At 40.8% G+C, this 19,097-nt stretch overlaps 1 protein-coding gene across 2 annotated transcripts in view; it reads right to left on the reverse strand.

Annotated features, from left to right (window-relative positions):
• The window catches only part of RBM47 (RNA binding motif protein 47), a 237,747-nt gene that overhangs the window by 191,052 nt on the left and 27,598 nt on the right, over positions 1 to 19,097 (reverse strand). For both annotated transcript variants that reach the window (XM_079919112.1, XM_079919113.1), the window contains exon 2: positions 14,321 to 14,424. The gene's annotated coding sequence lies outside the window, so the exon portion shown is untranslated. The remainder of the gene's footprint in view (positions 1 to 14,320; positions 14,425 to 19,097) is intronic.

Genomic DNA, 19,097 nt, shown 5'->3' on the forward strand with positions numbered 1-19,097 from the left:
GGCCTTGGGCAAATTATTTAACCTCTCTGTGCTTAGTTTTCTCACCCGTAGAGCATCTACTTCATAGGGCTGTGGTGAGGACTGAATTAAATATTTACAAAATGCTCACAGTAGGGCCTGTCATTGAGTAGCAAAAGTGAGTCACTTAAGGCTTCTCTCTTCACCCCCAGCCTAACCTACTCTCTTATCAGACAGTGGCATGGATTTTTCAAATTATGGTTTATTTATTTATTTTGGAATTAGCAATACTTGACGTCCTACAAAACTTAAAAGGGTACGAAAAGATAAACAATAAAAACTAAGTTTTTCTCCCACCCAAGGCATCCAGACAGTGGGCTCCCAGAAGCAATACTGATACTATAGTCTCATACATCTTCCTAAGATAGTCTATACACAGACTACAGTATGAATATTTACACGATAATATATCAAGTAGACCATTTTCACAGATCTGTTTTTTGGTTTTGTTTTTTATAAATTTATTTGTTTATTATATTTTTGGCTGCGTTGGGTCTTCGTTGCTGCGCGCAGGCTTTCTCTAGTTGCAGTGAGCGGGGGCTACTCTTGGTTGAGGTGCGCGAGCTTCTCATTGTGGTGGCTTCTCTTGTTGTGGAGCACAGGCTCCAGGCGTGCAGACTTCAGTAGTTGTGGCACACAGGCTCAGTAGTTGTGGCTCACGGGCTCTAGAGCGCAGGCTCAGTAGTTGTGGTGCACGGGTTTAGTTGCTCCACAGCGTGTGGGATCTTCCCGGACCAGGGCTCGAACCCGTGTCCCCTGCATTAGCAGGCAGATTCTTAACCACTGCGCCACCAGGGAAGCCCCACAGATTTGTTTTTAACACAGGTGAGGACATGGTATTCTGTTCTGTGCTGGTGATTATCTATCTGCGTTCAACAATATGGCACCCCTGGGACTGACTGTTCCTTGCTGAGAGGCAGCAGTGCCTGTGCCTGGGAGGTGCCAGTGTTTGCCAGGGCATTTAGTTGGTGAAAGAGGTTTTCCTCCTTGGACTAATACTTAAAACTACTCATTCCAGGTAATACTATACTTTGATACTATTCATGTGATAATTAATAGCAGGCAATACTATAAAAGTGACTTTATGTACCGGAATATGAACAACTCTGTTTATTTCGGCACATAATTAGAGGAGAAAGAAGCTGTAAGCCCAGATACAAATCCATACTTTTTTAAAGTAATAAGGTTTGAATTATAGATATTACATATTGGGTTATATATAGCTGTAGTTTAGATCTTTTTGTACCTTCAACTTGTTTGGTAAGGGCTTTTCAGTTTTTGGAAAATGTGTCTTTGATCTGAGAGGTCATGTACAGTTGACCCTTGAACAACACAGGTGTGAACTGCTCCGTTCACTCGTAGCAGATTTTTTTCAATAGTAAATATTGATACTATAGTACTACACTATCTGAGGTTGGTTGAATCCGCAGATGCTGGACTGCACATATGGAAGAACTGTGTATAGGGAGGAACCAGGAACCGGGGATCTGGAGGACCAGCTATAAATTATACACAGATTTTCACCTGCACAGAAGTTTGGCACCCCTAATCTCCGAGTTATTCACAGGTCAACGGTATTTGTTTGGGATCATGGTCCAAGTTGGTTGGAAGTTTGGTAAAACTCTAAGTCTCGGGCTTCCCTGGTGGCGCAGTGGTTGAGGGTCCGCCTGCTGATGCAGGGACGCAGGTTCGTGCCCCGGTCCGGGAAGATCCCACATGCCGCGGAGCGGCTGGGCCCGTGAGCCATGGCCGCTGAACCTGCGCATCCGGAGCCTGTGCTCCGCAACGGGAGAGGCCACAACAGTGAGAGGCCCGCGTACCGCAAAAACAAACAAACAAAAACCTCTAAGTCTCAATGCTTTTTCTTTCTTTTCCGGATAAGATTTTGCTCAAATTCCAGTTTTCACTGAATAACATGTAACTAACTCTTCCCTACCTCCCTCATTTTTTCCCATGACAGTGGCATCCAAACCTGTAAGGAATGATATTATGTCATTTGAAGAAAGAATTTGGTTGAAAGCAGCCAAACATGTAGTGTTTCCTTGCTTTTCCCTAATTTGGAAGTCAAAAAATGTACTATCTCCATTTGGTCTTGAGTCTATTCTATAAGGATGATTCCACAGATATTTTAAAAATTCCATACAGCAGCCTAGATATGCTAATCATGGAACTCCTTGCTCATTGGAACTTCAAAATGAGCAGCTAGTGAACTAGCAATACTGAAATCTGCCAGGAGGTGTTCCTGTAAAGTGTGACATTCCTGGGTCAGTGCTTATTTGGTGTTCACCTCTGAGTTATCAAAATTGTTTAATCCTACCTACTTAAGAAAGTGCCCAGGGAATTCCCTGGTGGTCCAGTAATTAAGACGTGGGCTTTCACTGCCGTGGACCTGGGTTCAATCCCTGGTTGGGGAACTAAGATCTCACAAGCCACAAGGCATGGCCAAAAAAGAAAAAAAAAGAAGGTGCCCAACCTGGTGGGATTCTTGTGCTTTTGGCCAATGGCAGTTTATAAGTCCTACTGAGAAAAAAACAGATATGGTGTCTATTATAGACTAAATTGTGTCCCTTCAAAATTCATATGTTGAAGCCCTACCCCCCCACCCCAATGTAAATGTATTTGGGGATAGGATCTTTAAAGAAGTAACTAAGGTTAAATGAGATTACAAGGGTGACCCTAATCCAATATGACTAGTGTTCTTATAAAAAGGGCAAGAGACACCAGGGATGTGCACAGAGAGAAAATACCATGTGAGGACATAATGAGAAGGTGAAAATCTGCAAGCCAAGGAGAGATGCCTCAGGAGAAACCAATCCTGCTGGCACCTTGACCTTGGATTTCCACCCTCCAGAATTATGAAAAAAAAAATTCTGTTAAGCAACACAGACTATGGAATTTTGTTATGGCAGCCCTAGCCAACTAATACTGTGTGATCTTCAGGAAAAAAAGCTATAGAATTTGAGTAAATTTTGGAAGATCTCTCCCTTTTGGGAGGATGTAACTCTTTGGGATGAGTTGACTCTTGTCATCAACTAGACAAATGAAGCCATGAACTGCCACTGACCGTGACCCTTCCCACGGCTTGGTGTTTATCTTTTCCTTGGAACCTTTTAATCTAATCTGGCCAGAGTTTGTTTCTGTTATTTGCAACCAAAAGAGAAGTAAAACAGGTCTTCAAGTCTTGCCTGAAGACTGACTATATTTCATATATAACTATTATTTTTTAAAATACCTATAGATAATGTTGATTAATAAGTTAATTCTCAATTTTAGGTAGCTAGTAATTTTTTTTGCAGTTATGTAGTTTTCTCACTCAATAAAAGTCCAAATAAAGTTACAATGTGTTGATGCTAATAAAGAGATTTTAATAGAGAAGAAGGTTGGGGACAATTGATCTAGAACTTTCTGACAGTGTAAGGGCCTCTTTGGGTGGGAATGGCAATGAAACCCAAAAGGTTGATGGGCATACATTTAAGGCAGGAAGTCATGATACCCGCCCAAAGACTGGTGATCTAACCAGATCATCTGCATGGCTCAGTGGAAGTTTTTGGTGGAGATGCTTGGAAGCACACTTGTACAGTTTTGCAGTCTCAATCTGACCCTGCCATACAGAGTAAGCTTTGAGTGGAGCATTCAGATAAGTCACCAGGGAGCTATGCAATGTACTTGAAAGGGTCTGTGCTCCAGTTGAACATGTTTTATAAGGGATTATGTATTCTGGGAGCTTGCTCTGACTATACTCTTCCTTTTGGACAGTTACAGGGTGTAGTGGTAGAAGTAGCTGGTACTTTGAAAGCAGACAGACTTCACCCTCCTGTAGAAAAGGACCACTGGGATGTTGGCTATGTCCCTTTCACCCTTAACAATGGTGGATACTTTGAAGAAAGGACAGAAATCCTTATAGAGTAAAAATTGAGAGTCACTAGGGGTTAGATAGGAAGACTTTGATTTTATCATTTCTCTTGAGATTATAGTTTAAATGATTGTAAGTATTGTGAATCATGACCGATCTATTTGAAAGGGCTACCGTGAACTCTGCAAAAGGGAGTCTAAATGAGGGCCCTCAAGTACCATTTGGTACATTTTAACCTATGCATTTATTTAATCAATATAAAAATCTCATTTCCTGCTTTAAGATTATTTGAAATTTTAAGATAAATTATACATAATCATTAAAGTTTATAGAATCAATAATAACTTAGGAATGTGGTATTAACAACTACATACCATCATCCCTTCCCCCACCTTACCTGTACACCGCCCTCTGGTTGACCCACATGAGTCAGAGAAACAAATACTCTCTGAGTTCAGGAGCACTACTAAACCAACCATCCTGTATAGCTGTTAATCCTCAGTCTCACCAATTTGCTGACTTCTTACACCGGCATGCTCTTAAGGCTTTTCAAATATATTTTGAAGATGGACTTCCTTAATCTCTGGTCCTCCTTGCAAAAAATTTTCAACTTGGCCTAGTTCTCTATCACAGAAGACTCCTGAATCCCAATCTAATCCAGTGGTTTCAGCTTTTGGTGTTTCAGACATTCTTTGAAACAATTGGGGGATTCTTTGATATGTTAAAAATTGCTGTTTTCAGGTAATATCACTCAAAATGAAGATGGCCTTTTATCTCTTTCTAAAATTGGGAAAAGTTATTTCATTTTAACTTGAAAATACAAAGACACTTGGGTAGACGTGTGTCTTGACCAGCATAATATTTGACTTGCTTTTCAAGCTACCACAGAGACAACAGATACCCAACACAGGGAGCAGATACGTCCCTCTCCTTGAAACCCTAACTTAATGCCAGCAAATAATTCCACGCAGACCATTACTTCTATTTTTGTTCATTCATTTTCATCTGAAATAACAAAGAATGATCAGATCCCCGGGTCTATTATCTGAAGCAAGTTTAGGAAATGGAAGACCAAGAACTACAATATCAATCTGGATTGATGAATGTTGGGAACTCCTTGCTAATCACAAAATTTTATTATGTGATCTGATGTGGTCTTTCTCTAAAGCATGTTTCACTACAACTAATAAACAGTAATAATAAACAATCCATATGTTCAGAGTATTTCAGACCCAGTCCAAGAAAGAACTGACTTCAGTAACTACATTCCTTTTGTTGTTCCTTGTATCTATGCAGTTGGTTTCTTTATAAAAATAAAAATGGACTTTTCTCTTCAGTGACCATTAAATGTTTAATTTGCCAATTCCTTTGCACTGCGTGACTAGTCATATTCTGCTAAAGATGTTATGCACTTGAAAGAGGTGGCTACTTGGATACAAACTGCCACAAATGAGAAATAGCCTGTACTCCAGCCTCATTTTCAACCGAGAGCATGTTTTCTCATAGACACAACATGCTAAACGCTGGATGGGTCCCCTTCACAATTCCACAGACTATTTGAACCTAAAATGTCAGCTCAGGGCTTCCCTGGTGGCGCAGTCGTTGAGAATCCGTCTGCCAAGGCAGGGGACACGGGTTCGAGCCCTGGTCTGGGAATATCCCACATGCCGTGGAGCGACTAAGCCTGTGCGCCACAGCTATTGAGCCTGTGCTCCAGAGCCCGTGAGCCACAACTGCTGAGCCCACGTGCCACAACTACTGAAGCCCTTGCGCCTAGAGCCCGTGCTCTGCAACAAGAGAAGCCACCGCAATGAGAAGTCTGCGTACTGCAACGAAGAGTAGCCCCCGCTTGCCACAACTAGAGAAAGCCCACGCGCACCAACGAAGACCCAGTGCAGCCAAAAATAAATAAATAAATAAATTTAAAATGTCAGCTCAGTCAACGTGACATATGTTTTCCCACCATTGCTGACACGGTTGTGCTATTGCTCCAATTCTTTCTCTTTGTGGAATTTACATTTCCTGTTTGAAATCACCAACTACGGCTGATGCCTTTGGTTTTTTTTTTTTTTTTTTTTTTTTTTGGCCGTGCCATGCAGCATGTGGGATCTTAATTCCCTGACCAGGGATCTAACTCATGCCCCCTGTGGTGGAAGCACAGAGTCTTAACCACTGGACCACCAGGGAAGTCCCTATGGTTGAAGTCATTTTTGTCTTTGGAGGGTCAAAACACCCTGGTGTGTGAGAGGAGATAAGTATTTTTGGCGATGTCCTTTTCCTGTCCCAGAACTGTGTTTCTGCTCTTCTCTTTCCTCCCATCTGCTAAGTGCAGTTACACCAACTCCCAGGTCTAAAGACTAGCCCATGTGGGTGGTGCCACATTTTTTCTCAGAAGTGTTGCATTTCTGAGTCATACCTTTCCTTGACTGGGAGCTACACTTATCTCTTCATTAGCCATGTTTCCTTTTTTTCTGAAGACGTAACCTGCAGAGGCAGTTTCCTATGTGAAGACCTTCTCCAAGTCACTCTGGGTCCCTGTACTCTGCCACACACGGGTCGATTTATACCCACGTTTCAAGATTCCTTTTCATACTGATTATTGCATGCCCTCCTCACCTCAACCTCTGCTCCATCTGATCTTTATAAATCTTTGAGATATATTTCTTAGGTGTTTAGAGTTCTCTCTTTTTAAAATTAATTAATTAATTAATTAAATTTTGGCCGCGTTGGGTCTTCGTTGCTACGCGTGGGCTTTCTCTAGTTGTGACGAGCGAGGGCTACTCTTCATTGCGGTGTGCGTGGGCTTCTCATTGCGGTGGCTTCTCTTGTTGTGGAGCAGGAGATCTAGGTGCGTGGGCTCAGTAGTTGTGGCTCGCAGGCTCTAGAGCGCAGGCTCAGTGGTTGTGGCGCACAGGCTTAGTTGCTCCGTGGCATGTGGGATCTTCCCAGACCAGGGCTCGAACCCATGTCCCCTGCATTGGCAGGTGGATTTTTTAACCACTGCGCCACCAGGGAAGTCTGGTTTTTAGAGTTCTCTTATTTAGAAATTTTGCTATTGGACTACCTCAGCCTTGCAAAACTATGTTAGTTTGATAATAATGGGCAATATAAGCGTTCTGCAATTTTTATGGCCCATAGAAATCAAGTCATGGACTCAGAAAGAGAAAGTTTTGTTGGAAAAATCTCAAACAATACCCTTCGTAATGGTTATGAATTTTATGGTGGAAGTGGAGGTAAAAAGTTCTGAAAACTCAACAGAAAAAAGCTACCATTCTTAGTAAGAGAGACAATAAAGAACTCTCAAGGAAGCTGCAGATTAAAGGAATAGTAAGTGTCTGCCATAGAAAGGGCAGTAATCCTACCAGAAAAGTGACTGCAGATGTTCAAGGCTAGTAAGGCTACAATTTGTAAAAGAAAGTGCACCCATAGAATACTAATTAGATGTATATTCCTGAGGTATTTTATCTATTGATGGTTTGTTTTTGCATTATATCAAAAATATTGTCATATAAAATATTTTCATTATATCAAAAATATTGTCATATATAAATGTCATATAAATTTGTCAAATTTATTGACAAAAATATTGTCAATAAAATATTGTCATATAAAAATATTGTCATAAAAATATTGTCATATAAAATATTGTCATGTATCTCAGGTATTCAAAATGTCAAAAAATAAGCATTTCATGTAACAGCTATCACCTCTACCTATTACATTACCCTACCACTTATGTGACAACCATGGAACTGAATTTGGAGATGAGTCCTGGAATTTTCAGAATAAAAAATATGGAATTCCAAATTACCTTAGTTGGCATTGCTTTTATTTTGAAAATCTTTCCTATTTTTAGGTCCTGTCATGTCTAAGAAGAAAAATTGGAAACTTTGCCCACCTTGGTGTGTCCTAATTAATGAATTGTATTAGAAACAGTATTTCAATGAATAGTCATTTATTCACTCTTTCAATAAACAGGTATTAAACACATAATTGGCTCATGGAAGGCACAGTGCTAAGCACTTGGGCTACAAAAAAGAAGTGGGCAAAATCTTTGCCATTCAGGGCTACAGTCTAATGAAAATAGACAAGGAAACAATTAGTGCATAACAGAGGACTATAGCTAACTCTTACTGAGTGTATCAGAGTAGATTCATAGAGGAGATGATCTTCGAGCTGTCTTGAAGAACGATAAGCAGTTTGCTTTGTGGACTGAGGGAAGGAAGGGCATTCCAGGCAGAAGGAACAGCATTTGCAATGACATGAATGTAAGAAGAGCAGAACAAGAACTGGTTGCCTGATGTGGCTGCATCCCAGGGGACCTTTGGGAGATTAGTGGGAGATGAGACTGGAGAGGCAGGCAGGGTCCAGGCCATGGAAGCTCTAGACCCCTGCTAGGGAATTTAGGCTTTATCAAAGTCAGGAGAAAACTGAAGGATTTCACATAGGAAAGTGAATGATCAGATTAGCATTTTAGGAAGATCTCTCTGGTGGCAATGGAGTAGATGGAGTAAATGGGGCAGGGTCAGACACCAGTGGTTATGAGGTTAGTATGAGAGTTCAAGCAAGAATGGTAATTACTAACATATATTGAGTGCTAACCTTGTGCTAAGCCCATGACATAAGTTATTTAATCCTCACAATGATTCTATAAGATAGTATATTAGTCAGGGCAGGTTAGGTTATGCTGTGACAGGAAACAACCCCAAAGTCTCAGTGGCATAAAACAACCAAAATAATTCTTTGCTTCTACCACATGTGCCATGCAGGTTGGCCAGGGAGCAATGCTCCTCGTAGCCACAAAGAAACCCAGGATAATGGAGACTTCATCTCAATATATACCTCACAGCAGTGAGGGGGGATCATCATCCCAGCTGTAGGCAGGGAGCGTGGTTCATTGTGTATAGGCTCTCGAAGCTTCTGCCCAAGTGTCACATGGCCATAACCAACTCCAGGGGAGAAGGGAAGTGCAACCCTACCATGAGTCCAAAAGGAGAACCAGAAATATTCAGACACCAGCACTAATTACTACCACATCCTGTTCTGAGCGTAGAATAAAACTGCACATTTCTGACCTGCATTTTTCTTTTTCTTTCCTTTAATGGTTTACTTAATTTTATTTATTTATTTATTTTAACATCTTTATTGGAGTATAACTGCTTTACAATAGTGTGTTAGTTTCTGCTGAATAACAAAGTGAATCAGCTATACATATACATATATCCCCATTTCTCCTCCCTCTTGCTCTGACCTGCTTTTGAAGTTGGATATGGCCAGCCGTGTGACCTAATTCGGCCAAAGAAATGGAAGAAGCTTTGAAAACTAGGAGTCTTTAAGAACTAAGAACTGGAACAAAATTTGTTAGGCTCTTGCTTTCTCTCTGCCATGGCATCTGGCAGTATTCCACGTAGTGGCTGCACCTTTCGTCCAAGTTCCAGAGTGAGAACAACAGATAGCAGAGCCCCCATTGACTTCCAGTTGTAGGTCACTGAGATTTGAAGGATGTTTGTAACCGTAGCATAACCCAGTTCACCTGGGACTGATATGGAGGCGACACAAAAAATTTCTGTACAATCTTAAAATTCTCCACAGATAGGTTTATTATTATTATTACGTATTCCCATTTTATGGATCAGGAAACTGAGACTCAGAAAAGTCAAAGAATGTGCCCAAAGTTACACCTAGTAAGGCAAAATTCAAACCCAGGCAATCTGACTTCTGAAGATTAGCTAGCAGGAGCCTGACTTAAAGCAACAGAAACGGGGATGAACAGGTGGGACTAGTTTAGTGACATTTTAAAAGTAGAATCAAAACGATCTGCTGGGCAATTATGTAAGGAGAGAGGACAAATAGGTATGTAGAATGATTCCCAATTTTCTGACTTGGAAAGTCAAATGGACGGTGACCAGTAATTCAAATGGAGATTAGAGAATGATGAGCACAGTGAGAAGTGGAAAGATAATGAATTTGGTGATGGACTCTTTAAGCACTTTGAAGCTGTCATTCCATTGTCTTCTCTCCAGTTTCTGACAAGAAGCTGGTCACCTCCATATGGTTGTTGCCCCATATGTAATGCATTATTCTTCTCTGGCTGCTTTCAAATTTTTCTCTTTATTTTTATATTTTTTGGTAACCTGACAATGATGTATCTAGGTAGTTTTTCTTTGTATTTATATTGCCTGGGGTTCACTGAGCTTTGGAGGTTTGTTGACGGTTTCATCAAATTTGGGAATATTTTTCTTCTATTATATTTCTGTCCCATTTTCACTGTCTCCTTTTGGGACACCAATTACACATACATCTGATATTATCCCACAGGTCTCAGAGGATCTATTCATTTTCCTTCAATTTTTTTTCTGTTCTTCAAATTGGATAATTTCTATTGATTAATCTTGAGGTTTACTGACTCTTCTACCATCTTCCATCTGCTGTTAAGCTACTAGTGAATTGTGTTATCTTGTTTTACTTTGAAAAGTTCTGGGGTTTACGCTGCTATTTTATAGTTCCCATCTTCAAGATTCCCTATCTATTCCCTACTTATTTACTCATTCAGATCATACTTTTGTTTATCTTAAACATATTTGCCTTTGATTTTTTGACTATCTTTATAATAGCTGACTTAATGTCTTTGTCTACTAAATCCAACATCTGAGTAATTTTAGGGTTGATTTCTATTTTCTACTTTTGTTTTCCTTTGTGTGTGTGTCTAGTAATGTTTGTTTTAAAGAAAAAGAGTTTATTACAAGATGACAAGAATATTGGCATCTGACTGTGACATTTAAATATGGGCTTGGAAACAATTTATTCATGTAGCTATTTAGGGAAAATGATTATGCATGGGGCCTAACCACCTTGGTTACATCAGATGCTATTACTGTTTACACTAATCCATTCTGTACAATGTTTGACCAGTTTTAACCCAGATTTTATCAGTAACCTTCCCTCATGACTCTTGATTGTTATGTTGTGCTCTCTTAATTTTCAGCATTACTCCTCCCTATTTTTTAGCATAAATACCCTTTCATATTACTATTACACTAGGACTAAATATTCCATAATTCAGCTAGTAATTATACTGATTGTTTTGATGCCTGGCTTTCTCTCCCCTCACCCCAGTAATAGATCCTGTCTCTCCACTATGCTCTCACCTCCATTAATTCGGTAATACTTAGTACCCTGCACAAAGCCAAGGTTTTCCATATCCTCCGTTCTTGTGATTGCCAAACCAAGTCATCTCTCTCTAGAAACCTTACTAAGGATTTTCCCACAGTATTATAAACTTTCACTTGGCTGTAATTACAATCATGCATTTTAAATCCGGAGAGGCGACCAAAGGCTGAACATTCATTCAAAATTATTTAATTACAAGGCTGGATAACGGAAAAAGAATTTTCCATTAAAAATAGTTTCGGAGCTAGAAAGTAATATACTGGTTAACAGGTTATGACTCTAGGGCAGTGACATGATTAAATAGAAATGGCTTGACTCTTATGGATGCATTAATCTAGATCCGATGTTGGTTCAGAAATCTATTTACAAATCAATTTCAAAATTAAAAAATATAATCCGTCTTGATTTTTGTTCTCTTTCCATATCCATAAAATGAAGAGGTTTTCCTGTTCACCAGTTTTTCATACAACACAGTAAATTTCAAATCTGGCACTAGCCAGAAATGTTTACACCTTAGGAACTTCACAGCAAACTGGCCTCTTTCAATAGGCAGACAGAGACCCCTCATTCAAAATGAAGCTACTCATCAACCAGTGACATCCCTAGCTTCTTTAATATTCATCGACCTGCAGGATGCTGGTAAGATCGTCAGGTTTTAACCAAGTCATTTTCCAGTCAATATTCTCCTGTATGTTTTGAAATTTTCCTTTGCATCTAAAAAAAGCTTAGGCTCTCCACATAAGAGCTCCATTACACTGAAAACCATTGTTCCTAGCGCCACAGAGCAGCTCCCAAGTCCCAATGTAAAAGCGTGTCTAGTAATTTTTTATTGTCATACTTAAGGCTACAGATGATGCATTGTAGAAATCATGGATTCTGTAGTATGTTATTTTCCTCTGAAAAGTTTTGATTTTTGTTTTAGTAGGCAGTTCACTTATTGTCTGGCCACTTTGAACTTGTGTAGGCATTTTTGTTTGTTTGTTTGCTTTCATTTTTTAGGGTAGATCTTTGGAAAGTCCAAGCTATCTTCCCAAGCCCTCTGACTTAGTGCACTCAGCCTTCACGCTGTTTCTCCTGTGATCTTGTCAAGCTTGGTGTTAGGCGTTGTTAGGGCAGTTCTATTGTAGGTCTTCTATAGTAGGGCAGTTGTTCTCGAATTTTAGCATGTATCAGAATCATCTGAAGAGCTTGTTAAAAACACATTTCTAGGCATCTTCCCTTGAGTCTCTGATGGAGTAGATCTGAGGTGGGACTCTAGAATTAGTATTTCCAACTGCATGTCTAACAAATTTCCAGGTGATGCTAATGTTACTGGCCCAGGAACAGCTATCTGAGAAATACTGCTTTAGAACATTATACTTACTTCTAAAATGTGTTCTTTCTGGTGTCCCAGCTGGATGCCTGAGGTGTTATTAACAAAGTATTAATGTGGCTTTCCACTTAGGCTGTGCCACCACTCCAATGACCCTCATCACTGCTTGAATTCTAATAACCCTGCTCAGCTTTCAACCCCACAGAAGTTGGTATCTGGTAATCCTTGCATAGTCTCACCTTACACATGTGCAAACCAGCTTTTAGCCAAGCACCCACAGAGGATCCTCACAGGATTTTTGGAGCCCTCCCTCTGCAAAGCTCCCTTCTCTCAGTGCCCTACCTTGCAGATTAGAGTTGCTCAGCTGCCCCAGACCCCAATCTCTGTCTGCTCAGCTTAGCTGGTACCTCAGCTCATTGCTTCTTGGTTGGGAAATAGCCCCCAGATAAAGAGGCATAGTGATTCTGGACCTCACCGCTTGGATTTCTCTTAAGGATTACAAACTTGTGCTCTGCCTGAAACAGCTGACTCAAATATTTTGCTCACCTTAGTGATTTTTTTTTTTTTAAAGTGGTGGGATGGCTAGTCTGTTACCAGTTTCTACTCCATCATAGCCAGGGGTGGGTGTCCTGGTGTTAGACCTTTTGAATTTAAAGAGCCTTGGACTATCCAGATAGACATACTCTACAATGAAAAGGGAGCCTAGAGATAAAGGTTTTCAAAACATCAGTGTACAGATAGTAATTGAGACCAAGGGCATGAATCATACAGGAGGTTACACAAAATGAGAAGAGTAGAGGGTCAAAGATAGGACATTGGGGGAACTGCTAATTTTTCATGGATGAGTGAAAGAAAAGTGTCGGCCAAAGAGGCATAGAAGGAGTGGTCTAACAGGCAGAAGAAGAGCCACTATCCCAGAAGTCAGTGGAGAAGAGTTTTTTAAAAAATATTTTTAATCCTTACCATGGCTCCCCAACTGTGCTAAGAAAAAAAAATTCTTTTTTAATATTTCAAGAACCCTGGCACTTCCCTGGTGGTGCAGTGGTTAAGAATCCATCTGCCGATTCAGGGGACATGGGTTCAAGCCCTGGTCCGGGAAGATCCCACATGCCGCGGAGCAACTAAGCCTGTACGCCACAGCTACTGAGCCTGTGCTCTAGAGCCCGTGAGCCACAACTACTGAGCCTGTGTGCCACAACTTCTGAAGCCCGCACGCCTGGAGCCCATGCTCCGCAATAAGAGAAGGCACTGCAATGAGAAGGCCGCGCACCACAACGAAGAATAGCACCCCCCTGCTGCAACTAGAGAACGCCTGAGCGCAGCAACGAAGACCCAAAGCAGCCAAAATAAGTAAATAAATAAATACATAGAACGCAATAATTTAGAACTATTGTCAAACCCATTTTACAGATGAAGATGAGGATGAAGATGAAACTGACCAGCCAAGTAACTTGTACAAGGTCATGCAGCTGGTAAGTGGCAGAGCCAGAACTAGAATCCAGGCATTCTGGCTCCAATACTTGAAAAAACCCCACAATGTTCTGCCTCACTCCAAAACAGGAGAGGATGACAAATATGACAGTGCTGTCTAGGAAGCTGAGGGTTGAAAAGTGCCTATTGGATTAAGCACTAGGTCCACCGGTGAGCTCCGCTAGAACTCACTGAAATAAACAGGAGGTGCTAATTAACTGCTCAACATGATCGGTTCCTGGGTTTAGCTCTTCTTTTGAACCAGCAGAGTGCCATACACATGGCGCCTCTCAGGCCCTGCTTGCATTGTCCTCCTCAGAAACCCGCTCCAGGTTTCTGCTCAGAAAGAGGAGACTCACTCTCTAACCGCATACAGACAAGACCCACCACTCCAGCTCCTAAGGGGGTCAAGGGAAGTGTGAGGTGCCTATTACTACTTCACAGCTGTGCCCGGGCACAAGTTTATGCGCATTTGAACATATCATCAACTCAATTACCTGTGTTCAGATTAGCCTCAGCAAATCTTTAAGCTCTCACAGCTGTCTTCAGGTGTTCAGGGGATTATTATGAGGAGATATTGATCAGCTGTTCTCCATGTCTCCTGTGGGCAGAACAAAAGGAAAGAGGCTTAAATGTCAGCAAGGGATTTAGATGTAAGTGAGAACAGTGAGGCAGGGAGGTCCTGTGTACTTAAGCAAGTTTCTAGCCTTTCTGCCTTAGTTAGCCCTAAATACTACCTTTTCCACCGTATCACCCTATTTGTTTTATAACAAAATAGACAAAAACAACAGTAACAATAATAGCAAATGCTTACATAGTTCTTACTTCGTGCCAGGCACTGTTACTAAGTTTTCAGTTCAGATTCATCATTTAATACTTACAGCACAATGAGATAAATACTATTGCCATCCCCATTTCACAGATAAGAAAACTGAGACACAGATACAGTGAATAACTTGCCAAAGGTCACAGAACCAACAAACGGCAGGGCCAACATTTGAAGCCTCCTGCAAAAGTCCATCCTCTTACCCACCACACGCACTGCTAATATGTAGAAATTGCACTAGAACAGAATTTAAGATAAGCAGAGCAGGGAGAGATGCTACCAATGTGGCATGGAGGCTGCAGTAGATTGTTAGAAAATGGTTCTACATGTACCATGCCTCCCTGAATTCATGCCATGTGCAGTCGCCTTCCACACTGAATGTATGCCAGCATAATGGCTGACTTGGCCAAAAGCATAGGATGGAAGCAACTTCCTGGGACTTCAAGCCTTTAAGAGATCTGGAGCTTCTGCTTTCTCTCTCAGAACCCAACTGCCTTGTAAAGAAGTCCAGGCTGTCCAGCTGTAGAGAGAGGCCACAGGTATTGAGAAGCCTCAGAGGCTGAGAGCCATGTGGACAACAGAGGCATCTCAGCTAAGAGACAGCATCAAAGTGGTCAATGAAGCCATGTGAACTGTCCCAAGAGACACCACAATGGGCAAAGGTGACCCAAGCCTGCTGAGCACTGCCCCAAATCCTGACTCTAAAAGGGTTGTGGTTTTAAGTCATTGTGTTTCTTTTCTATTGTGAAACATACATAACAAAATTTACCATTTTAACCATTTTTAAGTGTACAGAGTTCTGTGGCATTAAGTACATTCACAGTATTGGGCAACCACCAGCATGATCTATCTCCAGAATCTTTTCATCATCTCAAAGTGAAACTCTGTCCCCATTAAACACTAACTCCCCATTCCTCCTTCTTCCCAGCCCTGGTAACCACCGTTGTACTTTCTTTCTCTATGAATTTAAGTCAATAAGTTTTAAGACGGTTTGTTAGGCCACGACATATAACTTTATATAGATACTGATAGATTTAATAATCTGTTTTTAGAATATATTAATGTGTTTGTTAGTTTATTAAATACCAGAGAGTTGCAGAAGCATCAGGAAACCTCCCAGAGCTTCAGTTCACTATGTCTTTGTACATTTAATTCTAACGTGTCACGGCCTACAGTGTTATAGGTAAAATTATAATTATGCCTAACATTTACTTTAAAGTTGAGAAGGCAGTTTCTCATTTAATATATTTTTTGCCTTTCACAATAGCCTTGTGAAATGGAATTAATTTTTTTTAATTTTATAGATCAGGAGACTGAGGATCAAAGAGTTTAAGTGACTTGCTCAAGGTCACAGCATAGAGTAGAACAGGTTGGCCTGAAACCATTTATTGATCACTCCTATTTGGGAAGAGAGATGGGGAGGGGACCCAAAAGATGGTTCAGCAGCTTGAAAGAGGAGACACAAGCCCAGTTCTTAAAGAGCATCTGCTCTCCTAGGACACACCCATGGACATGCTGACAGGAAAGGCCTTTGATCATGTTGAGACCAACCAAGATGAAAGCTCCAGACTCATGTTCCGTTCATGAAAGGGTGAAAGGGACATGAAATCTATTCAGCGGGTCACAAACTAAATATATGTGTGTGTGTGTGTGTGTGTGTGTGTGTATATATATAATAGAGCTGAATTCATTGAAATAATAAAGGCGAGTGTTTTTCTGTGGAATTTATTTCAGTTACATTGTATACATATACTTGCATCTTCATAGTCATGTGATTTGGGATTTGTCACAATATGAAATGTATTTCTTACTGTGGTGAAAGCACTTGAAAACCATTGCCCTACCCCACCTCTCTCCCGGCCACAGACTTCCTCAAAGCGCAGAAATATTCTACAGCCTTAGGGAAAGTATGGCCTATCTACCTGTACTGGCCTTGTGCAAACAGTAGAAAAGACAGATTTTATTTTAGCACAAAGACTACACTCCAGAGGCCTGTAGGGAATGGCTGAAAATGTTGCATGTACAATTCTGCCCATGTGCCCACAGGTGACTTAATGACTCAGAAGCATGGTGAAACAATGCTGAAAGTACTGGATTAGACAGACATAGCGAGTCTGAGGTTCCAGTGTCAGTTCTCTGTCAAACACTTATAATTCCTTGAGACTTTCTGGGCTTCCCTTCCCTCATCTGTTGAATAGAGGGATCCAACTAAATTATCTTTAAGGAAAGTTTTCCACCAAGAGAAGAAATGTTGATAAGATTTATGTCACTGCCTCTTCTTTTTCCCAAGGAGAGTCACTGGGATAAGGAATGTAGAGGAAAAGTCAGTCTCTTTTGTTTAAAAATGTATCCAGCTTTTTGTTTGTTTATATTTTTTCTGAGGTCGATAGGGATAGACAAACAAAGACCATCTTTGAAAGACAGCTAATGTCCATTTCTGGTTTGAGGCAGGGGACTTACCCTGAGTACCCCACCCAGGTCCATATGTCTATAATCACAAAACTTACATCATTTTATTCTCATGAATTAAACAATAAACTATAATCGTCTATGTTCAAAATATGATGGTGAAGTCATGGCACCTCAATCACATATAAAATTCATTGCTATAATTAAGCCATGTATATAAGAAGGTAGTTAGACTTCATCAGGACTTAAAAGCACAGGATCATGGTGATTCTTTCTCCTGAGCCGAGGAAATGTGAACTCCTTGATGGCAGGATTTTAATCCTGGAGCCTACGCAGAGGAGGAAGGGAGCTGGGCTAGTTGACCACTGGCAGCTCCTAGACCTTAAGAAAGAGAAGGAGTGTGGCAGAAGAGAAGGAGCTTGGATATTACCAAAAGCCTTTTTTTTTTTTTTTTAAGAGTTGTAGAGCTTCAGCAATTATGGCTCTGCTTCTGCCAATATCAGCAGGGAGACAGGTGTAGAAAGTTCTGAAGAGTTCTTTCAGCTACAGATGTGGCCCAAGAAGTGTCCCAGAAGCCTGTGCTTCTTGTCATGCTGGGCTGAATCTGGAGCATTTCCAGGAAAACTCAAATGGGTCCAGGAGTGACATGGGAACTTAGCAGCTTTGTTTGCAACTTAAGTGTAGAGATTGTTTTTCATCAAATAGAAAACATCCTTGTCCATTTGACTTTCAAACAAAGTGATGCTGTTTGGGACTGATATAAGCAAATTCATTCTCATTGGGGAACTCCACATCTTTACTCAATTTAGGGAGAGTATAAAGTAACTCAAATTGCTTCATTTATATTTTCTCATGGTGTAGAGAAATGTGTGCGATTTGATGACTAATGTTTTTCATGGTAATTTATTTTAGAACATATTCAAACAAGATGCCATTTAATAGACTTGACTATTGCCTGCCTCTCTGGATATGATAAAAAGCGTAGAAGAGCAGAAATTGAAGGGGAAAGTAAGAAAAGATTTATTAAAGGGCAATGAATTATATTATTACACCAGTGATTCCTTCCCTCCCCCAAGCTAACCCCAAGCCCAGTTTATCTAAGTAAACCAAAGGAAATTTAACCTTAGCCTCTACTATATATTCAGTACATTCTGGCTGATATTTTAAACCCTGTTAGAAATCTGGTTGGCTTCCAGGCACATGCAATACTAGAATGGAGAAATAGTATAGATAACTATCTCATTTTTCTTTCTCTCTGAAACGCTGACAATGATTCTTTGTAAAATGTCTCAGGACGTTGAAGGAAGTTACTGACATACATTTTGTAGAAATCTATCAAGAGCTTATTATTGCAATTTATATAATGTGGATATTCCATTTCACAAGCTTCATGTGTTGCATGATTAAAACATGCATGGAAGACAATGGGATCCATAGGCTGCTGAACATATGAACAACCAGGAACCAAGGGGCAGGTTTGAAGAGTGAGGTTTTCAGCTCTGGAGAGGACAGAATGACCACAAGTGACACAGTCAGAACCACCAGATACACACCAATCTTCTCCCAACCAGAGCAAACATTAACTGGCAAAACGGGAGAAACCTATAGCTGCATCTCATTGCTCGGAAATCCTTGCAGAGGACGTCCCCGGTGGTCCAGTGGTTAAGACTCCACGCTTCCACTGCAGGGGACACAGGTTCGATTCCTGGTTGGGGAACTAAGATCCCTGCATGCTGTGCAGTGCAGCCAAAAAAGAAAAGAAAAGAAATCCTTGCAAACCTGCTAGTTTCAGCAAGGTGTGCCACGTTAGAGTTCCATGCTATGCAGATGGGACTATCACAGACACTTGAAATTCACACGTAAACTCAAACCCTTATTTCAGCAGTTTAGTTTTACTCTTCCTGTCACCAAGGCACAGCTCTGACCAAGGCCTACATTGCTGATAGGATTCCACCCTCTTTCCCATCCTCATCCTGCAGAGGAACTTCTTAGTCATGAAACACATGTATAAAGATGCCAAGGCCGTGGCTCAGTCCCAG

The sequence above is a fragment of the Stenella coeruleoalba genome (genome assembly GCF_951394435.1).
Source record: "Stenella coeruleoalba genome assembly, chromosome: 4".
NCBI classification, from domain to species: domain Eukaryota; kingdom Metazoa; phylum Chordata; class Mammalia; order Artiodactyla; family Delphinidae; genus Stenella; species Stenella coeruleoalba.